Here is a 19,193-nt window from a genome sequence, read left to right as displayed (position 1 = left end):
ACAAACACACCCCCATTAGTTTATCATATGGGTACAGCCCCAAAAAGACAGACAGACAGACACACACACACACACACCCACCCACACCCACCCACCCATTAGTTTATCTGTCCCTCTCTCATTAGATCATGAACTCACATGGGTGGCTTGGATCTGGTGTTGCTGTGGTGTAGGCCATTGGCTACAGCTCCAATTCCACCCTTAGCCTGGGAACCTCAATATGCCGCAGGTGTGGCCCTTAAAAAGCAAAAAAAAAAAAAAAAAAGCAAAAAAAAAAAAAAGAAACAAAGGAAGAAATTGATGCAGGGCAGAGAGGAGATTCTTACAGAGGTGCCGTCTAAGAGAAAGCCAGAGGGACTTCCTTCTGATGAGGGATGGACTGACGTGAGATGGGAGTGGGGATGCGCCCTCATGGAAACAAGGAAAAGTGCAGGATATGAGCACAGCTTGGCTTAAGTTGGAAGTTTTATCAATAAGAAGATGAGGCAGTTTCTCTGTGATTTTCTCTTTTACTCACTGAACTGCATGTCAAGACCAGCAGCTGAGAGTGAGGGAAGGAGCAACATAGGAAGATTGAGGAGAAGAAAACATGTGAACAATAGAGTGGGAAGTGAAGCTGCTAGAGAAGTGTTTGCCAGTCAGTGGTGAGAAACCACTTGAGATCTGTGTCCATAAATGTAAAAGGAACCCCATCATCATCAGCGGATTCTGCAAGAACCTGCAGCTGCTCAGTACAGACATGAGTGCTGGAAAAATTAGAGCTTGGCACATGAGGTTGTTGGAGGGAGTCTGCAGGGCGGTGGCTAGAAGAAAGAACCATGAATCTAAGCTGAGTGAAATTCAGAGGGGGGGTGACTGATGAGAAGTTTCTGAGGTTAATCATTGAGAGTCTTTATGAGGTTGAACACTTACTGGACTGGAGGATCAGAGAAAGTAAGCTAGAAGCACGGAGTCTGGGATATTTGAGGTTGAAATTTTTGAGATGGTACAGTTAGTGTAGTTTACAACATGAAAGGATACAACAAGGAATAGGACCACTGGATATGACAGAGGGAAGGGTATTGGGGCTTATGACCACTATATACGACTCCCTTCTTCTTCAACCCCTCTTCTACCCCATGACCACTATATACTATTCCCTTCTTCTTCAGCCCCTCTTCCCTGGAAATCTACATCATTAGACTTGGCCCCAAAGTGAAGTGGGGGTAAAACCAATAGTGTGAGCTGGTTGAAGAACAAGCAGCCAAGATATTGGGTGTATGAGCCATTGGAACTTTGGCGTAATCAAGGAGGGTGGCAATTGAAGGAAATGAGAGAATGCGAAGTGTCATTAGTGGAAGGGGTGAGACGGGATGGTACAGGAGAAGGGGGGGAAATCCAGAAGAGGTGGGGCCAAGTCTAATGAGGTAGATTTCCAGGGAAGAGTGGTTGAAGAAGAAGGGAGTAATATATGATGGTCGTGGGAAGCAAGGACAGACCCATCCCCATCTCCTGCTTGTGGCATGGGTGGGGCATGAGAGAGAGAGAGAGAGAGAGAGAGAGAGAGAGACAGAGACAGAGACAGAGACAGAGAGAGACAGAGAGAGAGAGACAGAGACAGAGAGAGACAGAGACAGAGACAGAAGTCAACTCACTTTCAAGTAGTAGCAATGGAAGCAAAGTATTAGGGCAAAGTCTGGCACTCATCCGGGCAAGAGGCGACTTCTAAGCAGGGATTAAGGAGATAGGAGGGGAGGCTGCTGAAAGGATGGGCAGAGGGGTGATGGGTCAGATCACTAGATATGCAGAGCACCATGGAACGAAGAGTTGAGGTGTTGTTGGAGGCTGTCTTAGAAGGGGCCTTGACCTTTTGGAAGTGACCGAGATGAATGGGGAGGTAGGAAACTGGGGGACTAATGTTGATGATCTTATAAGAATCCAGGTGTATAGCACGAAACGGAGTGAAGTCTGTTCTTTTTCACTTCTCTGATGAAAACCCTTCAGTAGCTCTCATAGCCCTTGGGAGCAAGCCCAGACTCCTCAGCACTCAGAACCAAGTGGGCCTGGTCTGGCCCCCCGGCCTCTCCACTCCCCAGCCTAACCTCTGAGTCTGCTGCCACCTTGGACGGACCCTGACTGAATTGGTGTATTCTGTTCTTCGGAAGCCTCGGGCAGCACAGTAATGGTGCAGTGCAAAGACTAGTTCTAGACAATCTGGGCTCAAAACCTGGCTCTAGCTCTTTCTAGCTCTGTGACCTTGGACAAATTATTTCACTGCTCTGTGCCTTAGTTTTCTCATCTGCCTAATGGAGCAAATACTAGTCCCTACCTTAGAGGGTTGTGTACATGCAAAAGCATTTAGATCTCTGTCCCAGGGATTAGGGGAAATTTTCCCTCTGCATGTGATTTCCTCAGCCTGGAAAACTCTAACCATCCTTGCTGCCCCCATCCCCACCCTCCTCTCCCTTCACCTGCCTTCACGGGTCACCTGAGACATCATTTTCTCTCCTTGGCTCCCTGGAGGGGTCACAGGCTCCACCGCTGTACCCCCTATAGCTGCCTGTTCTCTTGTGATACCACTGTGCCCTTGAGTGACAAAACTGGCTGGCTCATGGGCCACACTCTTCTGGGGACTCACAACACTGCTTGGCACACACAGGGTATGCATCATTGTTTGTGGAATGATGGAATGCCTGGGTGACTTCTCCAGAGGGAGAAGTAGCGGGCCCCAGGTTGCAAGGTGCAGGTTTTGCAGGCATTTGTGGCACACAGGTAACAGGGCATCTCAGCTCAGATCTGCCAGGGAACATCGGGGATGAGCCCACCCCTGTGACCAGGCCCATGTAGGGAAACTTCTGGGGACTTTGATTGCTCACTCTTTCTCTTTTTAAAATTGTATTCTAGTATTTTTTTTTAAAAGATGCTATTCCTACCCTAAATTTTGAAAATCCTTGCTCTGGTGGCTCTTTAAATGCTCCTCTAGCTCAAAAGTTTATAATAAACTCAGCAGCACCCAGCCTTTGAGTATCGGGGACCCTGAGGGAGAGCATTTGTTCCTTTAGGACCTGTGGATGCCAATATTGACAACAAGTTTTTTATGAAGTCAATAACACAATCAAAAGGAAATGTATTTATCCACATGAATACAAAATACAGTAAATGATTGGGAGAAACGTTGTTTTTTCAGCCCCTGGACAATGCTAGGTGTGCATCTGTGTGTGTGTGTATGTTATCATGGCCCCTCCTGCAAACCCCTAATATAATTAAAAGTTGTAGCCCCTGGGTTGAGAATGTGGAGCTGGGCTTACCCCAAGTTAATACAAACTGAAACTGTTCACCCAAGGGGAATAAAGGCCCATGACTAATTCCGGAGGCCTGGTCGTGCAAGTTGTTGGCTGCCTTTAAAGTTTTGGCTCAGATTGAGCAATTCACCCTGACCTCTAATGCTGCAGATGTGCTGCCCGCCACTCTGGCAGCAGCTTGTTGCAATAGGCATGGAAGAGACCAGAAACACCACAGCCCACACTGCAGCTCAAGAGCAGATAGGCATCGTCTGGACCAAGGTCAGGGCTCTGTTACTCAGAGAAAGAGCTTGAAGATGAAGCATCTGGGATGAGGCCTAAGCCGGTCTGTTGATTTCACGACTGTCAGTTTCTTTTCATAAATAGCAGCCCCCAGCGATGGGAAGTAGATGGTGGGTTTGGGAACCTGCCCTTGGTCCCCCTCACCTTGCTGCCTGGGCTCATGCTATTAGGAAAGCAAGTCTCGGACCAAATTTTGCCAGATATTTTTATTAGCATGTTAGGCACAAAACCCACAATTGATTCTTCTAAATCTAAGGGGGTGTGTGGAATCCGCTGAGCGCCCTGCTCTGCACAAGGATGCCAAACTCTCTGATTCTTCTACCTTGTTCTGCAAGCAAGTCGAAACCATATAGTCTTTCCAGCTAAACTACTTGGAGCACTGCTCTTCTTGCAACGATGAGGAATTCTTTTTGACATTCCTAATGCTGATTAGCAAACCTCTGGTACAAACAGTGTGTGGGTTTTTATTTGTTGTTGTTTTTTTTTGTTTGTTTGCTTTTGGTTTTTTTTTTTTTTTTTTTTTTTTTTTTTTTTTTTTTTTTTTGGCTTTTTAGGGCCACACCTGCGGCATCCCAGGCTAGGGATCTAATTGGAGCTATAACTGCCAGCCTACATCACAGCCACAGCAATGCCAGATCTGATCTGCATCTGCGACCTACACCACAGCTCATGGCAGTGCCAGATCTTTAACCCAATGAGCGAAGCCAGGGATTGAACCCGCAACCTCAAGGTTCCTAGTCGGATTCGTTTCCGCTGCGCCACGGCGGGAACTCCTTAGGGTGTGGATTTTTAAGTAGGACACTGAATATTATCTAACTACCTGGAGGATAGCGTAAAGTTAATATACACACATGGATTCCACTTTTTACAAAACCTTTTTTTTTTTTTTTTTTTTTCCTTTTTAGGGCCGTAGGTGCAGCATATGGAAGTTCCCAGGCTGGGGGTCAGATCAGAGCTGCAGCTGCCAGCCTATGCCACAGCCACAGCAACACAGGATGCCAGCCTTGTCTGCAACCTACAGCGCAGCTCACGGCAACGCCAGACTGAGCACTGAGCAGGGCCAGGGATCCATCCTGCATCCTCGTGGATCCTACTTGGATGCGTTACTGCGGAACCACAATGGGAATTCCTACAACAACATGTTTTTAAGCAATTGTCAGACATACTAATGATACAATCATGAAGACAAACCGGCCCCACAGACCCTCTAGTCTAGTTGGTTTTGTTCATTAATTTTTCATCTATTCATGTAACGTATGGGAAGGCCTATTTTATGTCAGACACTGTTCTGGGCATTGGGGATAGAGTGGTGACCAGGAAAATAAAGTCTCTGACATTACGGAGCTTACATTCCAATAGTAGAGGTTAATAATAAACAAATAAAGTAGAAATATGTCATCTAATGTCTGGTAGTTATAACGCCGATGAAGAGAAATAAAGCAGTGTCAAGGCTAGAACAGCTTGGTCCAGTAATATAATGAAAGCCTCATGTTTGAAATTTGCAATTTCAGATTTCCCAGTAATCATATTTAAAAGCATAAAGAGAAACAGGTGAAATTGGTTTTAATGATGTGTTTTATTTAATGTATATAGTATATCCAAAATATCATCATTTCTACATGTAGGAAGTATGAAAGTTATTCATGAGATATTTTACGTTCTGTATTTTAAACTGAATCTTCGACTCCGGTGTATATTTTTACACTTCCAGTTCATCTCAGTTGGGACCAACCACATTTCAAATGCTCAGTAGACTCACTTGGTTAGTGGCTATTGTGTTGGATAGCACAGAGCTAGGGAATGAATGGATAGAGGCCTTATTTTAGACAGGGTGGCCAGAGACAGCCTCCTCTCTGAGGAGGTAACATTCAAATGGAGATCTGCCATGAAGTGAAGGGGCAAGGCTGTGCACATATATGGAGAAAATAAAATGCCAAGAACAAAGGCCACGTGTTAGAAAGTAAATTTGGTCTGACAAACTGCCAGGAGCCATGTGACTAAGCCGGCAGGTGCCTTTTGCCCTTTCCCTTCGCTTCTTCCTTCTTGGAATGTAAATACAGAGCCTGGAGCAGCAGCAGCCATCTTTCGACCCTGAGGACAAGCCTGGGCTGTAGAATTAGATTGGCTTGTGTCAAATCCCAAATCCCAGGTCTGCAATTGCTAAACTGTTTCACTGCTTTTCCAATGACCTATGGCAAGGGAGCAGTTATTTTTTTCTTTCCCATCCATTGCAGATCAATGCTTTGGTAAAATAGAATGAAATGAATTACAGGTAGCCCTATGTATTCCTGGTTCTGCATCCATAGATTCAATCAACCGTGAATCAAATACATTTTTAAAAAAATTTCAGAAAGTTCCAAAAAGCAAAACTTGACTTTACCGCAGGATAGCAACTATGTACATAACATTTACATTGTTATGGAACTAGCTTCCAGGCAGGGTAGGGCAAGAACAGGGCCTGATGGGGTGAGGTCCCATTTTTGCAACTATTTACATAGCATTTATATTGTATTAGATACTACAAGTAATCTAGAAATGATTTAAAGTATATGAGAGGATGTGTTTAGGTTATTTGCAAATACTATACCATTTTATATGAGACTTGAGTGTCTATGGATTTTGGTGTCCTTGGGGGTTCTAGAACCAATCCTCCTCTAATACTGAGGGGAGTTCATTAAAAATGAGATGAAATAAAAAGAAATGAACACTGGAAATACAAGACTAATTTTTAAAAATAACTTTATTCAACAGACATAAATATTGCTGTATTAAATTGCTACGGGACACTGATACTCTATTTCTCATTTTGTAGCAGACCACTGATAAGCAATTAGGGCCAAAGACCACACTTGGAGTAGCCTTGAGTTATAGAATCAGAGACAAGTTGCGTAATCCATCAAAACCCCAGTCTCCTCATCTGAAAAATGGATTTATAACAGTATCTCCTTCATATGTTATTTTTTGATATGGATTAAATAAAATAACCCTTGGGAAATCTAGCCTAGCATTGTCAATACATGTTAGCTCTTACTAGTTATCACATGTTTGTCTCCCCAGATGGCTGCAGGCTCTCTAAGGACAAGGACAACCACGGCATGACTTTATAAAATGCCTGCAGAGTAGATATTCAACAAATAACCGTTGAATCCTTGAAAAGTGCTTTGAAATCCTCAGGTGAAAGATATTTCGAAATAACCTCCCCAGTTTTCGTTCACTAATTCAATCATCTATCCATTCATTCACTCAGTTCCAGTGTAGCATAATGAAATGGATGACAGCTTTGGCCAGATCTAAATTCAAGTCTAGTTTTTTTTCCAATCGCTAGTTTGGGCAAGTCACTTTACCTCTCTGAACTTCAGATTTCGCACCTACAAAGGAGATAGAAGGCCCTATTGAGTTGTTGTAAAGATTAAATGAGATCATGGACACAAAAGGGCTCCCTAGATGGGATCTATCGTTCCTGCTCTGCAGACAGTGCAGGGAGTCAGTGCAGATGGCTGTGCTGGGCACTGACTGGGGTGCAGGCCTGGCATTTCTGACTTGGTGAGAGTTCCTGAAACTTTTCTTAGCAGCACCGAAAGATGCCGGCAGCTGGTTGCAAACTGGCACCAGTGTCTGGCAGAGACAGAAAAATGGGACCTCACCCCATCAGGCCCTGTTCTTGCCCTACCCTGCCTGGAAGCTAGTTCCAAATACTCCCTGGGCCTGTGGGCTGTGGGTGGTAAGAGGTGTCTGCTTTGTAGTTGGCAATTGCACCCAGAGTCCTCTCTACTTAAAAAAAAAAAAAAAAAAAAAAAAAAAAAAGAGGCAAAACCAAACAACCCCCAACAATAAACCTCTCTGTGTGGCCTACCACACTGGATAAAAGTCTTGCAGTGCTCATCACTTCTTTAGGGCTAAAGGGATAGAAACCCTCTCTTAAAATGCAGTCTGAGGGGGTTCCTAAGGTATTGGGCAATGCATTTCTTCACTCTTTGCCAGACTTTATCTTATTTGATCCTCATAACACTCCTCCCAAGTAGATTCATTTGTTTCTTTTGTTTCTTTTTTTTTGCTTTTTGCTTTTTAGGAGGGAACCTGTGGCATATGGATGTTCCCAGGCTAGGGCTTGAAATCAGAGCTGCAGTTGCTGGCCTACACCACAGCCACAGCAACACTGGGTCCCCGACCCACTGAGCAAGGCCGGGATCCATCTCGCATCCTCATGGATACTAGTTGGATTCGTTTCTGCTGTGCCACAATGGGAACTCCCCATTTGTTTCTTTTATTCTTTCTAAAATTGTGATAAAATACATGTAACACAAAATTTGCCATCTTCATCATTTTTTTTAGTGTACAGTTCAGTAGGTTAATTAAGTTAACCATTCTCACCTGGTTGGGAATGTCTCGGACTCTCTTCATCTCACAACACTGAACTTCTGTAGCCACCAAAAAACAACTCATTCTCTCCTCCTCCAGCTCCTGGCAACCCATTCTACTTTCTGTTGCTTTGAATTTGACTCTGCTAGGTACCTCATATAAATGGGATTATGTGGTGTTAGTTTTTTGTGATTGGCTTATTTCACTTAGCATATTGTCCTTAGGTTTCATCCGTGGTGTAGTATGGGTCAGAATTTCTTTCCTCTTTAAGACTGGATTCTGGAGTTCCAGTTGTGGTGCAGTGGAAACGAATCCAACTAGGAACCATGAGGTTGTGGGTTCGATCCCTTGTCTTGCTCAGTGGGTTAAGGATCCAGCGTTGCCGTGAGCTGTGGTGTAGACTGGCAGCTCTGATTAGACCTCTAGCCTGGGAATCTCCAAATGCCGTAGGTGCGGGCCTAAAAAGCCAAAAAAAAAAAAAAAAAAAAAAAAAGACTGGATTGTATTCTATTGTATGTATATACCATTCTTTGTTTATCCATTCATCTTTGATGGACACTTGGGCTGCTTCTACCCTTTGGCTCTTATGAATAATGAGACTATGAACATAGGTCTACAAGTATCTTTTTGAGAGTCTGCTTTCAATTCTTTTGGGTGTTTACTCGGAAGTGGAAATGCTGGATCATATGGTCAGTCCATTTTTAATTTTTTGAGGAAATGGCAAGCTGTTTTCCATAATGGCTATGTCATTTCACATTCCTGCTGGCAGGGTACAAGAATTCCAAGTTTTTGACATCCTTCTTCATACTTGTTCTATTTCCTTTAAAAAAAAAAACAGCTATCTCAAGGAATGTGAAGTAGTATCTTATTTGGTCTAGATTTGCTGGTTTGTTTGTTTGTTTGTTTGTTTGTTTTAAATCACCATTTTGGAAACTAAGGCTTTACAATATGAGGTAACTTGCCTAAGGTTCTTCAGCTAATGGGCAGAGGCTAGCCTGTACCACCTAATATTTCTGGGGCATTTCTGGGGAATGTAGCACTGAAGCCTACAAGCCTAGAACATGGGCCCTGTTGCACCTAAGTCCCCGTCTGTCCATCCAACCCTTGCACCCCTTCTCCCATCCTATACATATCTGACAAATAACTGCCAGCATGGTGGCGTGGACCAGTGTAGCTGTGTGTTCTGAGTCATGGCTCTGCTTTAGAACTGCTGTAGAATTCTTGCTGTAGAATTGCCAGCAAGTCAGGAATCCTCCTATGCCTCATATTCTAAACGTACAAAAAGCGCTTGATAAGAGTACTTCCTAGAGTTCCTGCAGGAGAACTTCAGGAAATGCTGCCTGCCTTAAGCCCAGGTGCAGAAGGCAGCACCAGGCCCAGGACATTCAACTGGGAACCCCAGGTCAGGGACCCCGCCCTCCAGTAGGTCACTGCCCACTGGGAGAGATAGCCATTAACAAAATATTTACACTGACCTGTGCTATGCTGCATGATGATAAGTGAGTGCCCAGAAGGAAAGAGGCCAGTGGAAACTGGTCCTTTTTGGAGACAAAGGACAAACTCTTCCCCCATTTCCAAGCCCCCCAGGCTTCCATTTACATAACAGGTGAAACTCTGGATAACCTATCTCAGTCCAAGGGGAAGGGTTACTCCAGCATTTACATGTAAAGATTCTTGGCTAATTCAGGGTCTTCTAAACTCATCATCCCCTTTAATTCTTAGAATAGAATCAACTGTCTTTTTCTTTCAGCCAGACAGACCTATGAGCAGGTTTTAGGCTATATTTTTAAAACTCTTTTTATGGCCACACCTGCAGCATATGCAAGTTCCTGGTCTAGGGGTCAAACTGGAGATGCAAGTGCTGACTTATACCACAGCCACACCGGATCTGAGCCATATCTGTGACCTTAGCCACAGCTTGTAGCAACGCTGGATCCTTAACCCACTGAGCGAGGCCAGGGATTGAACCTGCGTCCTCATGGAGACTATGTCAGGTTCTTAACCTGCTGAGCCACAACAGGAACTCTGGATTTTTTTAATTAAAAAAAAAATCCCCAAGTGATGCCTTTTAAGAGTAGAAGCAAGGCACTGGGGTAAGATTTGAGGGTTTATGGGAGTTGTCGTCTGATACACACATCAACTCTCTGAGAGCAGAGCTGTGTCTATGGCTCAGCATTGTACCCCTGGGATACACAGTACCCATTCTCCTTTGCCTGTCATAGATAAGCAGTTTTCTTTAAATGAGAGTTCAAGCCAACCAATATTTCAAGCCGTGATTATATCCCGGGCACTACTATTATTGATTTAAAAACACGTGTATTTGGGTCCAGCATGAACATATCTAAGCCTCACAGCCCTGAGGTAGGAAGTATTATTCCCATCTGGGCAAAGGAGGAACCAGAGTCTCGAGGGTATTGAGTGTTCTGCCTAAATTCTCACATATAGTAAGTGGCTGGCAGGACTGACCCTACGTCCCTCTCGCTCACTCACGGAACTCACTTGACCTCTGTGTATTATTAACCGCTGTTCATGCAGATCAGCCTATGTTTCGAAAAGAGAGATAAGAGTTGCCCCTTTCCCTTGTTTCAGTTTAGAGCAGGTGCACACATTTTTCCCTCCACCCCTGAAGAATCACAGAATTCTAGGGCTGCAGGAGAATGAGGTAGGTCTTCCTCTCGGTACTGAAGGCTTGGGTGGAATCTGCAGAAGCCCCTTCCAGGAGCTATAAGGAGCTCTCTGGTGAGTCCAAGGGGCAGAGCCCACCCTGGCCAGCCCTCTGCCAGCCTGCGGTCCTTGCTGGCCTTGCTAATTAGATCTCCTTTCATCTACTGAGCTCCAAGAGCTTTTACCCACATTAACTTGTTAATCTCAGCCCCATCCTTCTGATGCAGATGACAAGCATAATTAGGTCTAGTCAGGAGACAAAACAGAGCCAGGAGACAGCGGCAGAGCCAGAAGAAAAACACTGGGTCGCCAACTCCTCCTCCTCTCTGGCTCCCTGTCTCTCCTGCTGACAGAAGTGTTTTCAGTTTGCCTGGAATTGGCTTCTGCCCTGCTTGTCTGTATCCCGGGTCTGAAAATAAAGCCTGTTCGGCTTGCCTCTCAATGCACAAGTTTGGATGTGCAAAAATATCACATTGTTTTCTTTTCCGTGGTAAAGTTCACCTCAGTCTAATTTGGGCCCTTCATCCCTCTAGGCTGATGGGAGACTCCAGCTCAGCTTGTATGGGTGCTAATTGCACCACTTGCAGCATGGGTTCGAAGGCCCATAAGCAAAGGCACACTTCTTGGCGGTCTTGCCCGCAGTCCTGGATCCACAGTGGTGGCGACTGAGATGTCCGTGAACTGTGCCTTGAGATGCCAGCGCTCTGTAGCAAGAGAATGTGGGCCTGGTGAGTCATGGCAACAGTCACACCCTATGGTGCTGCAAGGAAATGGGCCTCGTGTCCTCCTTGTGGCACCCTCAGAACTCTTATCACCCCTTCACCTCAGAGAATCAGTCTCTGCCACGTAAGGCCTGTCCAGCTCTCCTCCCCAGCTGGGATGCACTGCGCAATCCTCTCTGTCTCCTCTCTTATAAAAGCCAGAAAGAAGAATGGTCTCCTGGCAGCTTTGGTTGAACAGATGCCCCTTAGGCATGGGACCCATGGGTCAAGTTGGGAAGAGAAGGGGACAGAGACCTTAGATTTCTCATCCACTTTTATTTTACAGCAGAAAACAACCAAAAGGACAGTCAACAGGCCTGAAGTCTTCCCTCTGTCGAAACAATGTCCCCAAAGAGAAAACAAGATGTATTAGTTTGCTCCCGCTGCCGTAACAAAATACCATAGACCCGGCTGGGGGGGCTAAACAGCAAAATTCATTTTCTCCCTGTTCTTGAGGATGGAAGTCTAAGATCAAGGGGTCAGCAATTTTGGTTTCTTCTGAGGCCTCTGTCCTTGGCTTGAACACAGCTGTCTCCTTCTGTCTTCCCTCTGATTCCTCCATGTCCTTCTAAGGACCTTGCTCATATTGGTTTAGGGCCAGCCCTGATGGTCACATTTTAGCTCAATCACCTCTTGGAAGACCTTATCCCCAAATCTAGCCACCTTCTGAGTGACTGGAAATTGGGACCCCAACATATGAATTTTGAAGGGACACAATTCAGCCTATAACACAAGGGTTAATGGTGTTTTAAAAGAATTCCCCATCTGCCTCCTTTGCCCTCTGTCAGGCAATCACTTCCTGCCAGGCTTTGGGATCTACAGACTTGGTTTCAAATCCTTGCTTCAGTGTTTCCTGGCTCTGTGGATTTAGGCAAGTTATTTAGTGTGTCTGGACATCAGTGTCCTCATCTATAAATGGAAATAATAATAGTATCAACCTTGGAAGGTGTTTTCTGGATTAAATGAGATAATAAAACCCTCAGCATAGTGACTAGACCTTAGTAAGTGCTCCCTAAGGAAGGCTGTTCCCCATCCATCCCTCCCTGATGAATCCCAGCCCTGCCTTGAAGATTCAGCATGGAAGCCACTTCCTGCAGGAAGTCCTCCCTGATGTTCCCAGCTTGAATTGGGAGCACCTCCTTGATATTTTCTTGATCATAACATTTACCATGCTGGGTTGTAAAAGTCAGCACTTGTATTCCTTGGTGCAGGGACTCACCCAGGAGGCAGATTCCCAGTGTCTCATTTGTCTTCCTTATAGCTTCCTGTCAGAGGCTGGCCTGCTGGTTTTTATCCACTGCTGGGTGCCAAGTAGACAAGCTAGGAAAGAGGAAGGCAGAGCTGGGTGGATATGGGGGAATGGGGCTACCTTAGAGCAGTGTTCCCTACCCCTGCACTGTTGACCCTTTGGTCAAATAATTTTTGTGGATGGGGGGCTGCCCTGTGAAGGAAGATGAGCAGCACCCCTGGCCTCCACTCACTAGATGCCAGTAGCACCACGATCTCAGAGTTGCAATGACCAAGCATGTCTGCAGACACTGCCTAATGTCTCCATGGAGGGGAGAGGGTGGATGAAAACAGACCTATTTGAGAACCACTGCTTTGGAGTGACTCTAAGGCTTAGATCAGTGGTCCTCAAACCACTGCACTGGAATCCTGGAAACACAAATTGTTTCTTCTGTGAGAGTTTGAATGTGTCCCTTCAAAGTGCATATGTTGAAACCTAACTCCCATGGTATTAGGAAGTGGGGTCTTTGGGAGATGATTAGCTCATGAGAGCAGAGGCTTCGTGAATGGGACTCATGTTTTTATAGAAGAGACTGAAAGAGAGACTTTTGCCCCTTGCACTATGTGAGCATCAGTGAGATGTCTGTGCCCCAGAAGAGGGCCCTCGCCTGACCACACCGGCCCACGATCTCAGGCTTATAGCCTCCAGACTGAGAAATACATTTCTGTCGTTTATAAACCATCCAGTGTTTTGCTGTAGCAGCCTGATCAGTTGAGGACGATGCCACATCCCCACAATTTCTCACTCAGTTGTCTGGGGTGGGACCCGAGAATTTGCATGTCTAACGAGGTACTGCAGTTGCTGCTGGTCTGGGGCCACTCGGGAACCAGTACCCTAGAGGTGGCAAAACACTGGTCTCCAGAACGCTAAGAAACATGTCCCTAGCACCTTTTGGCCTGTGATTAGAGCTGGCAGGGAAAAGAGAAATCCCCAGACTTGGGCCCTCAAGGACACACATAAGACTCCCCTCAGGCTGCAGGGAGCTGGAGACTGCAAGGGCAGGGGAGGGAGGGAAAGAGCGTCCTCAAATCAGGTCAGCCAGTTGCGGAAAAACAGCTCTGGGCAAAGGCCAAGGGGTGGGAGGGGCTCCTGCTCCACCCCTACCCCTGTCCCCGCCCATCTTACCCACAGAGAATCCAGCAGTCACCAGAATTATTATTTTTAATTTATTTTTTATTTTATATTGGAGTATAGTTGACTTATTGTGTTAGTTTCAGGTATATAGCAAAGTGATTCAGTTATACATATATCTATTCTTTTTCAGGTTCTTTTCCTATATAGGTTATTACAGAATATTGAGTAGAGTTCCCTGTGAATAATTCCCTGTGCTATACAGTAGGTCCTTGTTGATTATCTCTTTTATATATAGTAGTGTATATACGTTAATTCCAACTTTCTAATTTATCCTTCCCCCTGCCCCATGTTTCCTGTTTGATGACCATAAGTTTATTTTCAGTCTGTGAGTCTATTTCTTTTTTGTAAATAAATTCATTTGTATTGTTTTTTTTAAGATCTCACATAAAAGTGATATCATATGATGTTTGTCTTTCACTGTATGACTTACTTCACCTAGTAGGATAATCTCTAGGTCCATCCATGTTGCTGCAAATGGCTTAATTTCATTCTTTTTTAGGGCTGAGTAATATTCCATTGTATATATGTACCACATTTCCTTTATCCCTTCCTCTCTTGGTAGACATTTAGGTTGATTCCATGTCTTGGCTATTGTAAATAGTGCTCCAGTGAACACTGAGGTGCATATATCTATTCAAATTATGCTTTTCTCTGGATAGCTGCCCAGAAGTGGGATTGCTGGATTATTGGATAGTTCTAGCTTTAATTTTTTAAGAAACCTCCATACTTTTTTCCATAGTGGTTGTACCAAGTTATATTCCCACTGGCAGTGTGGGAGGATTTCCTTTTCTTCACACCCTCTCCAGCATTTATTGTTTATAGACTTATTGATGATGGCCATTGATGGCCATTCTGACTGGTATAAGGTGATACCTCATTGTAGTTTTGATCTGTATTTCTCTAATAGTTAGTGATGTTGAGCATCTTTTCATGTACTTTTTGGCCATTTGTCTTCTTTGGAGAAAGGTCTATTTAGATCTTCTGCCCATTCTTTGATTGGGTTGTTTGGTTTTTTAATATTGAGCTGCATGAGTTGTTTGTATATTTTGGAGACTGATCCCTTATTAGTCACTTTGTTTGCAAAGATCTCCCATTCTGTGGGTTATTTTTTGTTATTTACTATTTTATTTTAGGGCCACACCAGGGCATATGCAAGTTCCCAGGCTAGGGGTCAAATTGGAGCTACAGCTGCCAGCCTATGCCACAGCCACAGCAATGCGGGATCTGAGCTGCGTCTATGAAGTATACTACAGCTCACAACAACACCGGATCCCTGACCCACTTAACAAGGCCAGGGATTGAACCCACATCATGAAGGATACTAGTAGGATTTGTTTCTGCTGTGCCACAGTGGGAACTCCTGTCTTTTCTTTTTTGAAATGGTTTCCTTTGCTGTGCAAAATCTTTTAAATTTTAATTTTTTTTTATTTTGTTGTTTTATTTTTTATGGTCACACCCACAGCATATGGAAGTTCCCAGGCCAGGAAGTGAATCTGATCTGCAGCTGTGACCTGTGCCACAGCTATAGCAATGCAGGATCCTTTAACCCACTGCATCATGCTGGGATTGAACCCATGCCTCCACAGTGGACAAGCCACTGCAGTGATTCTCAATCCACTGTGCCATAGCGGGGACTCCCTGTTTGTTTCTGTTTTATTTTCATTACTCGAGGAGTTGGATTTAAAAAGATATTGCTGCCATTTAAGTCAAAGAGGGTTCTGCCTGTATTTTCCTTTAAGAGCTTTACAGTACCCAGTCTTACATTTAGGACTTTAATCCATTTTGAGTTTATTTTTATATCTGGTGTTAGAGAATGTTCTAGTAGTATTCTTTTACCCATAGTTGTCCAGTTTTCCCAGTGCCTCTTATTGAAGAGACTGTTTCTTCTCTACTGTATAGTCTTGCTTCCTTTGTTGTAGATTAATTGACTATAGGCACATTGGTTTACTTCTGGGCTTTCTATCCAGTTCCATTGATCTCCATTTCTGTTTTTATGCCAATACCATACCATTTTGATGACTGTAGCTTTTGTGATATAGTCTGAAGTCAGGGAGCCTGAATCTTCCAGCTCAGTTTTTCTTTTGCATCACCAGCATTATTTAATACAGATTTAGTGAGCACCAGCCAGTGTAAGGTACTCTTCAGGTATGAGAATATATGAAGACCATAATAGAAAAAAATTCTTGCCTTCACAGAGCTTATTTATGTTCTGATGTGGTGAGACAGAAAATAAGGATACTGAGCAAATTGTGCAACATGTTAAAAAGTAAAATATTCTATGGAAACAATAAATCAGAGCAAGTGGGGCTGGAAGTGGGAAGTGGGAAAGTGGCTAGTGGTGGGGTGCTGGGAAATGTTTTCTGGGGGGAAAAAATCCTGATTTGTAGCAATGGCCAATTTCAAGGGTATAAATATTCTTGCTGTGGCAGATTGCAAGCTATGAACATGACATCATTAAACATAAAATTGGAAAGAAGTGCACAGTCCAGAATCTTATACAGTGTTTCTACCATATAGATATAGAGGATGTAAATAACCTTGAGTAGAGTTAACAGCAAAACAGCAAAATTTAATTAGGAAGTGATGAGTTTGGGTTTGTTTTTTTTTTTTTTTGCTTTTTAGGGTCGCACCTGCAGCATATGAAAGTTCCCAGGCTAGGGGTCGAATTGGAGCTGCAACTGTCTGCCACAGCCACAGCCACACAGGATCTGAGCCGCATCTGCGGCCTACACCGCAGCTCACAGCAGCACTGGACCCCCACCCACTGAGCAAGGCCAGTGATCAAACCCACATCCTCATGGATGCTACTGGGATTCCTTTCCGCTGCACCACAACAGGAACTCCCGAGTTTGGATATTTAAAATCCTGATTTCTAATATGATTCATTTAATTATATGTTTACATAGTAATTCTCATTAATCATGGTGCATACCAACCAGCTTGCAAATTTCTTGAAAATTTAACAATCAGCTCTCACGAGCTGGTACTAGCCGGCTCTGACACGCCACTGGTGGTTAGGGAAGGCATGGTTGAGAATGCGACATTTGAAAAGAAGCCTGAAAGAGGCTAGGAAAAGAGTAAGGCTGGGAACGAGCACTCTGCTTGCTTCCTGGGAAAAGTCCACATGGCTGCGTCCCTGCACACGCTGTTCCCGGAGTACCTCTGTCCTCACTGCTATGCCTAGTGGCAGCCTTCGGGGCCAAGCTCCCAGATGATCTCTTGGGGAAAGTTCCTTATTTCTCCCAGGCCTCCTTAAATCCTTGCTGGAAACACAGGAGGCTCTGAAGTTGGTTGACTAAATCAGTGACCACAAGTAAACAAAGGATTTCCCTCCATTTAAGCCCAGTTGTTTTGAACCCATTTCATTATGACCCTGTCCACGTGTATCCCCTGGTGGAGCCCCTTTTCAGGTGTAAGAAAATGCCAGGCTCATAGCTGATGTTTCCTAAGGGCTTAGCTATTGAATAGATCCACTCTGATCTTAATCTGGGGGGATTTGAGGCATGAGTGGGTTTTAGCGATGGCCCTTCTGTTGGGTAAAGTCCACAGGCAGGGTCCCTTGTGCCGTCATAACATTGGCAGCTTGACTGCCTCTCCCAGACCGTACAGATGAGGCCCAGGAGAGCCGGGTCAAGCCAACCACAGCCACAACCACAGTCATTCACAGCAGCAGACCCTGCCTAGCTGGCCGCGGGCCTGGGGCTTTATTTAGGTCACGTTATTTAATTCTGACGGCAACCTGGCAGGTGGGAGTTCTTATCCCCACTTCACCTATGAGGAAAATGAGGTTGGGAGAGGCTAGGTAAGTCACCCAAGGTTGCCTGGGCAGTAGGTGGCAAAACGTTCACTTTGCTGCCTAGGCTAAGTAAGAACAGGTTCCAGGTGGCACGGAGGTTGGCCATGTAAAATATTAACCATACTAATACCAGGCAGAGGGCTAAGTACTCATTAGAACCGCCGGCCACACTTGGGAGAACAGGGGAATAAACCTGAGATTCCACCCAGGCCACGTGGCCAGGAAGCCCCCAAACCATAGCTGCTTCAGCCCTGAGCTCAGCCTTTTGGGTGGGAAGGTGCGGGGGCTCCGGCCCCTCCTGTTGGAGACAGAGGCATTAGTGGAGCCTCAGGAGAGAGGTTTTTTTTTTTTTTTTTTCAGGATGCTGGCTCAGGATCTCCCCTGAGCACCCTGGGCCAGTGCCATGTATTCATTTATTTATTCACCAAAACAAGCTGGGATAATATTTTTTAAATATTAACTTATTTTCTTTTTCCTTTCCTGGTATTTCCCCCTTGAGTCAACAGACTGCTCTGGGTCCATGCTTGGGAGGGTGGGCATCAGGGGCAGAGGGAGGAAAGCTGTAGGTCTCCCCCTGGCTTTGCTTTTTAAAACCTTCTGTTCTTAAGTGAGCAGAGAAGATCAGGGTATCCCTGAAATGTCTGGGGAAAGTGCAGTGAAGTGAGAGAAACGAGTCCTCAATCCCGCTGACTTTGGGAAGGTAGAGGGGGAAGTTAAGGAGGCCTGGGGTGGGATGGTCCCAGCGTGAGGGGTCTGGGGAAGCTGCAGGTCCTCAGAAAGCTTTGGGGAGCCCAGAGCCAGCGGGGGAGAGCTCTGGGGGAAATGGAGACCCCGGAGGGAGTGGCTGCAGAGATGAAGCCTCAGAAAGACTCAGGGAGATTTTCAAGTCCTGGGCTGGTGTGGAGGGAACATGCAAGCCAGGCGTGGGGGTGATAGGGACCCCACCAGACCCCAGGGGGTGTTTAGATGGGAACCCCCGGGGACTACTGCCAGGACCACTCAGGACAATGGGGTCTCTTCAGAGCCCTGGTGGACTAGTGAAGCAAGAACTGGCTCCTGGGTGTTCCCAACATGGCTCAGTGGCAACAAAAATTTTTTTTTTTTTTTTTAATCTTTTTACCTTTTCTAGGGCCGCTCCCTTGGCATATGGAGGTTCCCAGGCTAGGGGCTTAATCAGAGCTGTAGCTGCTGGCCTACACCACAGCCACAGCAACGCAGGGTCCAAGCCTTGTCTGCGACCTACACCACAGCTCACGGCAACGCTGGATCCTTAACCCACTGAGCAAGGCCGGGGATCGAACCTCATGGTTCCTAGTTGGATTTGTTAACCACTGCGCCACAATGGGAACTCCCACAAATTTGACTAGTAACCATGAAGATGCAGGTTTGATCCCTAGCCTTTGCTCAGTGGGTTAAGGATCTGGTGTTGCCATGAGCTGTGGTGTAGGTTGCAGACGCAGCTCAGATCTGGTGTTGCTGGGGCTGTGGTGTAGGCCGGGGACTATAGCTCTGATTCAACCCCTAGCCAGGGAACTTCCATATGCCACTGGCGCAGCCCCCAAAAAAAGCAAAAAAAAAAAAAAAAAAAAAAAAAAAAAAAGAACCGGGTCTCATGCCTCTGTTCTGAG

The 19,193-nt window shown here is 45.3% G+C and overlaps 1 protein-coding gene across 2 annotated transcripts in view; it reads left to right on the top strand.

Moving 5' to 3' along the window:
* Positions 1-19,193, top strand: part of LOC110261213 (uncharacterized) — a 171,907-nt gene that overhangs the window by 146,926 nt on the left and 5,788 nt on the right. Inside the window, exons 1-2 of one of the 2 annotated variants that reach the window (XR_014805174.1) lie at positions 10,510-10,584; positions 11,120-11,314. The exons of the other annotated variant lie outside the window; for it this stretch is intronic. The gene's annotated coding sequence lies outside the window, so the exon portion shown is untranslated. Of the gene's footprint in view, positions 1-10,509; positions 10,585-11,119; positions 11,315-19,193 lie in introns of those variants that run through there. 2 annotated transcript variants of the gene reach the window in all.

The sequence above is a fragment of the Sus scrofa genome, chromosome 6 (assembly GCF_054392235.1).
Source record: "Sus scrofa isolate SSC_HxYL_T2T_F1_AM1 chromosome 6, Sscrofa_HxYL_maternal_Yorkshire_Landrace_v2.0, whole genome shotgun sequence".
Lineage (NCBI taxonomy): Eukaryota > Metazoa > Chordata > Mammalia > Artiodactyla > Suidae > Sus > Sus scrofa.
The sequence above is the reverse complement of the archived record's forward strand: the minus strand, read 5'-3'. Positions and strand labels throughout refer to the sequence as shown.